At 42.2% G+C, this 11,697-nt stretch overlaps 1 long non-coding RNA gene across 1 annotated transcript; it reads left to right on the top strand.

Moving 5' to 3' along the window:
• The first annotated feature begins 3,227 nt into the window (after positions 1-3,227).
• LOC119579301 lies at positions 3,228-11,233 on the top strand. The gene is made up of 3 exons (XR_005229271.1): positions 3,228-4,067; positions 10,905-10,950; positions 11,139-11,233. It is a non-coding gene; the product is annotated as an uncharacterized LOC119579301 (long non-coding RNA).
• Positions 11,234-11,697: the final 464 nt, after the last annotated feature.

An 11,697-nucleotide genomic window follows, 5' to 3' on the forward strand; every position in this document is an offset into this window, starting at 1 on the left:
GCTTGCTTGCTTCTCTCCTTTTTCCCTCTCCCTCCTGTCTCTCTTCTGCTCTGTAGCTGCATCTGGTGGCATCCATATTAAGTGTTGGCTCAAGAGAAGCTACAGCTACAGCTACAGCTGCATGCAGGGAAAGTAGCCCACAAGAGGCTCAAACTCAATGCCTCATTATATCCATGTCTTTGAGCTGAAATACTGATGTTGACAATACTACCAATGATTAAAAGAAACCACTTGACCCTGCAGAGAATAGAGTAATTGCAGGAGAGCAAGGGGGCACACTTGCCCTTCCTTTCAGGCATTTATCACAAAATTATATTTTTCTAAAGGATTTTCAATCATGACTGATTCTAAAGGTACTAGTTGCATTAGAAAGAGGGAGGGGCATATGGAAATTCCCCTAGATACATTTTTTATTTAACCCCTCACTGCTGGGTCACGTGATGTGGCGTCATAGCAAACCGCATGGTCGGCAAGTTCAGCTTTACGTACAGCAATACACCAGTGTGTGTGGAGCGGGATGCTTGGCTTCAAGCAGCGGACTCCCGCGCCCACTGTCTAGCCATTGCTAGATATCATCAGAGTTTAATTACTCCAGGGATTTCTGTTGTAATTGAGCCAGGAATAAGGGGTTAAGTAAGTTATTGCATAACAAAAAGTTAGATTTCAGGCTTTGATAAACTATTAAATGATAAAAATAAAATAAAAGTGGGTTTGTAGTGAATAAAATGTGATTTTTTTTCTATTTTCCTTAACTTTGATCAGTAAATCTGTCCCCTTTATTTTTTTTTTTGTTTTTGATCCAAATAACTTGAAATTTGGTCCGTAACATTTATTAAGGTACCAGAAGTGTCGAGTTGAAGTAAAAATGATTTTTACCCCAAAAACAACTCTTCTGTATTGCATAACAAATAAAAGCAAGAAAGCCCATTTCCTATAAGTAATATTTCTGTTGACCCCCATTTGTTAGGTTAACCCTACATTTGTTGGTACCAGAAATTGCAGAGTCGCTCATTCTGGTGACTTCTGGCAACCATCTAGCCTTTTGGCCAGGGAGTCCTCCGTGTACAGGCAACTTCCTGCTCAACTTGCTCTTGGTAAAGGCACAATATTGCAGTTTGCATGTTCCTACCCTGAGGCTAGTTCCCCACTATAAATGGTAGGCATGTTAAAATATTTTAACCCTTTGCCGACGCGAGAGTTCCGGCACAGGCCCAACTGTTGTTGTATAGACTCCATAGTTTATCATTATTCGCTCTATAGTCTGAATAAAATACGCAGTGTGTGGTATCATGAAGTTGAAACTAGGTTTTGTTTGTAATTTTTTTTTTTTTTTTTTTTTAACCAAGGTACATATCGGTATTTTCATGTGGTTTTACATCACTTTATGAATACTATATAATGTCTCTGGTTGATGTAGTCAATTACCCCCACCCCCTTCTCTGGATTCTGTCCTGACATATCTGAAACTATTGTAATCACTCTTAAACCCCTTTCTTGCAAATCCCTGTCTTACCCTATTGATTTTACATTTTAACTATTAACCATTTAAATTATTCCCCCTTCCCCCCTCAAAAAAAAAAAAAAAGTCATATAGGGTTTACGGACTTGGTGGCTGAGCACTTATGGAGCCAGCTATGTTCAAACAAAATTCATAAAGCAATAGTAGACAGTACAGGTACCTGGTGCCAGTGGATTAACCAGTACTTTTATTCTCGTGTCTAGTATTAGGCCAATCTGACTTTGAATTCTTAGTATATGAATGTTATTGCAATGTTCCTGATAATAGTAAATGTAATGTAGAAATTGTAATGATTCTGAATACACCTTTTTAACTTGAATCATAATCAAGAAAACAATTGAGAAAGTTTGCAATTTAGAACACTAGATAATCTATCTAAATTTGACTTCTCTGATTTCCTGAACCATGCCCTCCTTCAAACATTGCTCCGACCACTGCTGCTGCTGCTGCTGCTACTACCCCCTCCTTAAAGCTTTGTCATTTCTTGTCCAGTCCCAGCCATCCACCCAGGTCATTAAGGTGCGTTTACACGATCGAACTATGTTCGACGGACAAAATCGTTACCAGATTGCAGGAGAAGCAGGATGACGTCATAAGCGGTGAAACGATGGAAGCGGATCTGGCAAAAAGTAGTGGTACCAGATGAGGGTGTTTACCAACGTTTCGAATCTGCTCACAGGGCATAGACCGGTGGACAATGTTCGAAGGTGATGTCCGTTGGTAACTCAGCCACTTAAGTCCGTGTGTGTCGTTTCGATGCTGCGAACACGGACAGTGTTCGGTACACCACTTGGTGCTCGCTTCTGATGTCATCAGCGAGCCTTTTTGCTTTCCACTCCTAGTTGGTAATGATTTTGTCCGTCGAACATAGTTCGATCGTGTAAACACACCTTTACTCAACCTTCAGAATACACCGCTTCTCTCCCAACATGATCCACTCTATCTTCTTTTACTCAGTTTACTCGGTTATCTTCATTGTCTGACCCCTTTGCCATATGACTAATCTTCATCCTTACTGTTCTTCCCACATTAACACCTCACTCCTCAACCCTCTCTTCCTCCTGCTCTCATCCTTCTACTTCTTCCACTTCTACAAATCTTTTAAGTAAACTTTTTAGCCCAACCAAGTGGGATTGATTCTCTAGTAATTCCCCCTACTTCCCGTTACTCTGACAATACCTTCCTTTTCCAAACAGTGTCTAAAAACCAGTAGACAAAATTCCCATTTGCAGCTGTTCAGAATGCTCATGCCTTGTCAGTTATGTCCGAGTCCCAAACTTGTGCATTATCTAGCCTGACTGACCTCGCTGGCAAATCCCTCTTACCCTGCCCAGTCTCGCTCCTCTTCTAATACGTACTGGAACGGTTTCCATCTTCCTGGCTGATTGTATACGGCAAAGCTTGGTTAGATTTCTCCCAATCAAATTCTTTTGCCATTCTAGGTCCAGACACTACAGACTGAAAAAGGATTAAAAAAAACAGTAGCTAAAATGTGATTACTAGTTGCATATCTTACTTTATTCCAAACCATTTGACTTGGAATGGGTGGTAAAGATAAAAAAAAGGTATTTTGCAATTTTTACCAGATTGTAAACAGTTCATATATTGAACTAGGTTCAATATATGTTTGTAGATTTCCATTGTCAGCTACAGATTTGCTGTGTAATGAATAGAAAAATTCTGTATTACAAATTCATAGTAGATTACAATCTACATGCATATGCTTGACTTATCAGCAAGTGGAAAAAGTTATACATTAACCCGTTACTGCTGGGTGACGTGATAGACGTCATAGCAAACCGCATGGTTGGCAGGTTCAGCTTGTACGTGTGACAACATGCCAGTGTGTGCGGAGCAGGGTGTTCGGCTTAACGCAGCGGACTCCCGCGCCCACTGTCTGGCCACTGCCAGATATCACCAGAGCTTAATTGCTCTTAGGGATTTCAGACAACCGGGAATAATGGGGTAACATAGTGGGTACATAGTGATGAACTGATTGATGAAAATAGAAAAGGTTCTCTACTTAGGTTGCTTACCCACACGTTTTTCTTCTGAAGAATGTGGAAATATATCGAGATGGATGTTTAGTAAAGGCACTGAATAGCATTTCTATTTTCAAAATAAAAGGGGGGAAAAGACAGAACTGACATTATGTAATTTTTTTTTTTTTCATACCAGCATATGCATCATCACTGATCTTGATTTGATAATGAGGAAATCATTAACCATGTAATGCCTGAACATTTCTCAATTTTGCCCTAATTTGAAATAGCCTTTTGACATTAGAATAATTTATTCAAGAAAAGTATTAGCAGATTGTACTGTTGCTTCATTTGGTTTCATGTAAGTGAAGTTAATGATATCCAGTAAGGAAGCAAAAGATGGCCAAATGTGATGATAATAAGGCTCAAACTACTGAATCTTGATGTCAATTGAGAGCTGATGAGTGTCAAATTTACTTTGCATTGAGTGGGGATGTCTTGAGATTCAATGAAAATCTTTTGTTCCAGGTTCATAATGTTCTGGAGACTGCATGTACAAGTAATCAGTAAGTATAAGGATCCTTTTTTCCTTGTTTGTAAAAGTTAAATCTAAAATTTTCCCATTCCAGGATCTTTACTTGGTAGAACCTCCCCCCCAATCCCTTGCCCGTTGTTGTCGTGGGGGGGCTTAGGAGGCGGAGACTGGGACCCAATGATAGGGAACTCCCCAACCTTGGGACTCAGCCCTCGACTCAACTAATTTTGCATGGTCTTTATTTTCCTTCCCACCTTTCGTTTCTGTCCCTTCACCAAACCCTTCTAGCTATCCACCTCCTAAGGTGTGAGAGCCGTGCTGAAAGGATGAAAGGCTGACTTTGTGCCAGTCTTGAACGGCCTGAGGGAGCCATGGGCACGGTATTCCCCTGATTTAGTTACCTAGCCCTTACCCCTCAAGGGGACCCTGAGGGGTGGACTGTTTTTATCCCCAACATAATACAGGCTTACCATGGCCAGTAATGAAAACCTATCTGCACTATTAGGGTCAATGAGGCTTGCCCCTTTATCAAATAGCCCCAACGATGTAAACCCACCCGATTCCCTGACCCCAGGCTCTCCTTTGACCACGGCTCTGAACACTGCAATAACTACCCCCTCATCAATGCCTACTAGTACAGTAGCCAACAATCAACCCTTAAGGAACATTTCCACTCTCCCAGCATGCTCAACTTCAACACCTCTACCCCCACAACCTCCAACATCAACCACCCCATCCTCCCTTATTAATACCTTACAGCCTTATTGCCCACCTCCCCATAACACTACCTCCCTCAACACTACTCCATCGCCACGCCCCCACCCTTCTACTACCCCTATCACTACAATAATATTGAATACCCTCTTCAGTGCAGCCAAATGGGACCAATTTTTCGTGATCCCTCCCACAGCTCCCTACTCTGACAACACCCTTCTCTTCCAACAATGTCTCCAAAAACAAGTAGGTAAAGTCTCTTTCCGTAGCCGACCCAACCGCTCCCGTCTTGTCACAGTAACATCCGAAAACCAAGCTATAGCATTAACAAAATTATCAGACCTATATGGTAACCCCATCCTTACAGAACCCCATCCAACCCTCAATACTTGCACCGGAACAGTTTCAATCTCCCCAGCAAATTGCCCAATCTATGACAGATTGGTCAGATTGTGGAGAAGACCTACTTGCCTGTCTCACAGACTATGATGCAACATCAGTACAATGCTACTCCATTCCCCCCAGAGGTCATCGAAAGAAACCCACTAACATAGCCAAAATTACCTTCCGTAGACATGACCTTCCCCTTAACGTCTACATAGGAGGAGAATCCCTCCCTGTTTGTCCAAACCAACCTCCTCCACGTCAGTGCCAAAATTGTTGGCGTCTAGGACACCCAGCCAAACATTGCTGTTCCACAGCCACATGCCCACTATGTGCCCAACCTGGCCATACCCGATCTAACTGCCCTGCACAATCACGCACATGTGCCAACTGTGGTGGCCCCTATAATGTATTTTATAGGGACTGTCCCACCTACAAATTTGAGAGTGAGGTAGCAACTCTCAGATTCAAACTTGGACTCACACTACGTGAAGCCAGACAGGAAGCACGTCGACGTGGTTTCTCTCTTATTCCTTACTCCAGTAATACTGCTCATTCTACCATTTCTCCTAAACCCACCCCCCCTACATCCCCCTCTTCTACCTCCAACCTTCCCCAGTCAAACTCTTTTGCCATCCTAAATCCAGACACTCCAATCTCTACTACAGATATTTCAATCACCACTACAACCCCAACACCTTCCCCTCTCCCTCCTCGCACTACCCGTAACAGACAGAACAAACGTTCCACCCCCTCTTCCCCTACCACACATCACCTCCACCTTCCTTTGCTCCTATGCTTGAGACACCATCCTCTCTTCCCCCCCTCACAAGAAATCCTTTATCCCCCAAAACTCCCCAACCAACTCAGAAGAAACCATTGAAAATATTCAAGATTACCTCATGAAAACTGACACTCAACCTCCAAATCTTACAACTCCTGCTCCTTCCACACTCCAAGTAACTGCTGTATCCATCCTCCTCCTAAAGATATCCCCCCTACACCCAATCCTCCTACCCCCTCCCAACACAGCCCATCCCCCCCGTCCCCAACCCCACCCACATTAACCCTCCCACAATCCCCTCTATCCCTTCCACTCCCTCCTTGATACACACGTGAATCCCTTATGTCAAAAGTATCCCCTTCCTCAGACCCTCCATCTCCTAATACCCCTCCTAGTAGAACACCAACTCCCACACCTCTCCCATCTCAGACCTCTCAGTCCTTTTCCCACCCTCTAGCTGCTTCCCCTCAAAATCTCCAACAACGTACTACAATCTATATCAGTAAAGTATAACTATCCTTCATTGGAATATTCTCGGTTTCCGCTCCCACAGACCTGACCTTCGTCATATCCTTTCCTCTTATAATCCATCTATTGTATGCCTTCAAGAGACCTTTCTTACACATCCTCCAATACCAATCCCCAATTATCATTTTGTCTCTTCCCCACATTCCCTTTGTCCTCATCCATACTTATCAATCAGAAAACACCTTATGTCCACACTCCCTTTCAAACCAATGTCCCTTGCACAGTTATCGTATCTTCCTTCATCGTTGGATCACTGTGATTTCAGTCTTACTTCTCCCCGTCCCACCCCATTGACTTTGTTGCTTTTGAAAATCTAATTTCCCAACTTCACCACCTTTCCTCATAGTTGGTGACTTTAACTGCCGCCACACTCTATGGGGTGATTCTATCACAAACTCCCGAGGCCGATCTCTAGAGCGCTTCCTCTCCACAGCTGACCTTACTATTCTAAATTCAGATCGCCCCACGCACTTTGATACACGCACGCAATCTTTTTCATGCATTGACCTCTCTCTATGCTCCCTTCTCTTCATTAGATTTCCACTGGTCAGTCTTAGACCACTTTCCCCTATAGTGACCACTTTCCAGTTCTCCTTTCTCCTACTTCATACGTACCACTCCCTAACTCCCACGCTGGTGCTTTGATAGAGCCGACTGGCATACTTTCACTTCACTCTCTGCATTCATACCCTGCATCCTCCCTCACCTCCATTTCAAGAATGATAGTTTTCACAAATACAGTCTTAAGAGCTGCACATACAGCTATCCCTCGAACCTCAAGACCATATACCTCCAAATGTGTTCCATGGTGGAATTCTGATTGCACTAAAGCACTTCGCTTAAAACGTGCAGCCTGGAACAGTTACCGCTACAAGAGAGGTACTCCAAATAAACTATCAGCCCTTATCTCCTTTAAAAGAGCATCTGCCTATCTCCGTCGTACAATCCGGAATAGTAAAACAAATAGCTGGCGAAATTATGTTTCATCAATTACATCCTCTACATCTATCTCAATGTTTGGCGCCGAATTCCATAACTATCAGGCAAACATCCCCCCATCCTGCCCCTGTCCTCCATATTCAAAATAACCTCATTTCTGATCCTCTCCAAGTTGCTAATGAACTGGGTGATTATTTCAACCAGGTCAGTAGTGATTCTCACCTTTCTCCACACTTCTCTTCTATTAAGACCACCAGAGAACGTACCCCCATTACCTTCACCCCATCCTCTGATGAGTCCTATAATGCCCCATTTTCTTCCTCTGAACTCATTACTGCCCTACAATCGTGCCGTAACACTCATGAAGGCCCTGACGGTATTCACTACCGTATGCTCCGGCAACTCCCATCTTCCTCCTTATCCTTCCTAGTAAAAATTTACAACCACATTAGGACATCAGGAAATTTCCCTTCTAATTGGCGAGCTCTTATCCTTCCCTTCCTGAAACCCAATAAATCGGGTACCCTTCCTCAAGACTATCGCCCCATCGCACTAACTAGCTGCTTGTGCAAACTATTAGAGCGAATGGTGAACTTCTGCTTAATGTGGTATCTTGAATCTCACAATCTTCTCTCTTCTTCCCAATTCGGTTTTTGCCGTGCCAGAAGCACAGCTGACCCCCTTGCTCATTTTGAGACATATTACTTCTGCATTTGCACGCCATGAATCCATACTAGCTTTTTTTTTTGATCTAGAAAAAGCATATGATAAGACATGGCGGTAGCATATTCTCCAACAATTGTCCTCTAGGCATACGTGGAAACATGGGTGTCTTCATAAAGTCCTTCCTCTCCCAACGCACTTTCCAGGTCAAAATTGCCTCTGCCACATCATCATTATTTCCCCAAATCGAAGGTGTCCCACAAGGCAGTGTGCTCAGTACCACTTTATTCCTTGCTGTTAATGATATTGTCTCAGTTTTACCACCAGGAGCCCGGTCATCACTATATGTTGATGATTTAACCATCTATGCCTCTGACACATCCATACCAAATCTCTACCAATTTCTTCAATCTGCAATCTCATCAGTATCTTCCTGGGCCACAAACCATGGCTTCCGCTTTTCTACCTCTAAATCTTTCTCCATTCTTTTCTCTCGCTCACGTGTAGGTCCCTTACCCCCACTCTTCTTATATGGCACTCCACTCCAATGCCTTTTCTCTGGCAAATTCCTAGGTGTCATTTTTGACTCCAAACTGTCCTGGCGAGACCATATTCTACACATTAAAGAAAAAGCTCTCCGCCGTCTTCGAATCTTAAAAGCTCAGATCGCAAAACTCTCCTTCATCTTCATGTTACTTTGATCCTCTCCACTCTTGATTATGGATGCCATATCTACTCTGCGTCAACTTCTCTCCTTGCCCATCTTGATACAATCCATCACTGTGGTCTTTGCTTAGCACTAGGCGCCTTTCGCTCCTCCCCAGTTGAGAGCCTGTACACTGAATCAGGCATACCATCTCTCTCTCGACGTCGTGCCCTTCTCTCTCTCCGATGCTATGTTCGATTCCACCAATTTTCCCTCACTAAACTAACTATCCCACAACCCCTACTTCTTACCTTCGCTTCATCTCCACAATTACCTACTCCTTTCTCCACTCGCATGGATACCCTCCTCTCCCATTCCCCTTTCCCCCATCTCCAACCTCTCCCGTTCTCTGTCCATTCCGTCCCTCCATGGCTTATACCTCACCCCCATATTTGCTCTTCTGTTTTCCCCGACCCACCAAAATCAAATATCCCTCCTACTGTCCTTCTCACACATTTCCTTGACCATGTCTCCACTCATTCCTTTAGTATTCATGTATATACTGATGGCTCCAAATCCACCTCCGGTGCTGGTTTTGCAGTAATCTTCCTAACTCGTACTTTCAAATACTCCCTTCCTCCTGAATCCAGTGTCCTTACTACAGAACTGTATGCACTCCTTTTTGCTCTAAAACACACATACTCACTCTCCTTCCTCTTTTACAATTTTTACTGACTCCTGCAACTCATTAACTCTCATAAAGTCAATACACACCACCAACCCCCTTGTTTATAAGATCCAGAACTGGTTGTTCTACCTGTCCACACGCCATAAAACAATCAAATTTTGCTAGGTGCCCAGCCATGTTGGAATCCCTGGCAATGAACAGGCAGATACACTAGCACGCCACTCTTCTATGTCCACATCATACCAACCACGCTTCTCACGTATCCCAACCACGGATTATTACCCACACTTTAAGACCTTCTTGTATAATTGATGGCAATCTTTTTGGTCAAGCTTCCGCACTAATAAATTACATTCTGTAAAACGATCAATCTCCTGGTCAGCTCCATTTCATCGCAACAGACGTTGGGAGACCGCTCTCGCCCGATTACGCATTGGCCACACCCGTCTAACACACTCCTATCTGATGTCACAATCTGATCCACCCTTATGTTACTTATGTAATGTTCCCCTTTCAATCCCACACATCCTATTGTCGTGCCCACGTTTTGAAACAACCCATACCTCGGCTTTCCCCCACCTATCCTCCCTTCACCGACCTCCCAACCTATCAGACATCCTTAAAGAATCCCACACTTTCTGCTTCAACAACCTATTCTCTTTCCTCAAACGCATACATATCCTTCATCTAATCTAACTCCTTACCACACCCAACCCTAACCCTTTCACTCACCAATTCCTTTGCCCAGCTTAGACAACTAATCACTAACTCAACCACCCTTCCCTAACATTAACTATAGTGCTACATGACCTTAGATGTCTAGCACATTTCTCTTGCTTTTAACCATTAACCATTACTTGGTAGAACCTTGCTGTAATTCTCCCATTTGATTTTATATGTAGATGCACTGGGCACAGTTATGGTTAGTAGATCGTTTGTTGGTATCATGACCAGTAGAATTGTGGGTGGTTGAACATATGAATCAAGTAAAAAAATTTGTCAGTTGCCCATTTGTAACCTTGGTTGGTTGGCAGATTGAGGAGAAATTGATTTTTAAAGTTTTTAGAGGGTAACCACTGTAATTATGTGGTGAATATCTTTCCTTATTTTTGTATTAACGAATTTAACAGCTTGTATTGTCTTTAGAGAAATGAAAAGGGAGGAATGGAAAACTAGTTCATTTATATTAACTCAAAACCTATGGGCATGGCACCACCACCGATATGCATAGCATTAGAAAAAATATCCAGCCAATTTAAGGAAAGGTGAAATGAGGTGAGGTCACAAAGGTTACTAATTGACTTGTTTGTGTGTGTGTGTGTGTTAAATGTCTCTGCAAGTGCTTAGCCACACACACACACACACACACACACACACACACACACACACACACACACACACACACACACACACACACACACACAAAACACACACACACAAAAAAAAAAGTGATACTAAAACCTAATCATAATCTATGATTAATGAGATAGGTGTGTAGTAACACTAGATTTTTGTATTGCAGATTCATCAAAATTAGGGGGTTCTACAAGCATTTACTGAATTCATCGGTAAGTAAATTCTCTTGAATGTTACCCATTATTTTATGTAGAATAAATGATGAAAATGGTAAAGGTTCCCTCTGCTGAGGTTTTTTACCCGAAACACAACCGTGCTGTAGTTTTTCCTTCTGATGAAAATGGAAATGCACCTTAAGATCGATGTTAAATGAATGTACTAAAAGTACTTTTTTTTCCAGAAGAAAAAAAAGATTGTACTTCAAAGAGCTGCACAAGTAAAGATGTACTCTCTGCATACATCAGAATTGTCTATTCTGATTTGACATCAAATGGGTATGTTAGCCTGTTAAATATTCATTATTTTATCTTGATAAATGATTAATAGTGACCACAAAAGTCATTGAGCATGTCTTGATATTAATTCTTTAATGTCTTAATTTTAATATAAGATTAATTTCCCCTTGTGATAAGATCTGTCAGGGTGTAAAGTAAAACTTCATAAAGTCTTTTATTACGAGTCTTGGGGGGTTGATCTTGGCCCCTGTGTTTAAAACTAAAATTATAAAAAGTGGAAATCATCTGCTTTTGTTTCCATTGGTTTCCCCATAAATGATAAAAATGGGAAATTTTCCCTTACTGGGTTTTTTTACCCAAAACAAAACCATGCTGAGTTTTTTTCTTCTGGGGAATAGGGAAAATGCTGGACAGAAATGTTTGTAAAGTTTTAAATAGTTTTTTGTTTTTTCAGGAAAAAAATGGGAAAAAAAAAGATCCTCAAACAAAATTCTTGTTTGTTCT

The sequence above is a fragment of the Penaeus monodon genome, chromosome 12 (assembly GCF_015228065.2).
Source record: "Penaeus monodon isolate SGIC_2016 chromosome 12, NSTDA_Pmon_1, whole genome shotgun sequence".
NCBI lineage: Eukaryota > Metazoa > Arthropoda > Malacostraca > Decapoda > Penaeidae > Penaeus > Penaeus monodon.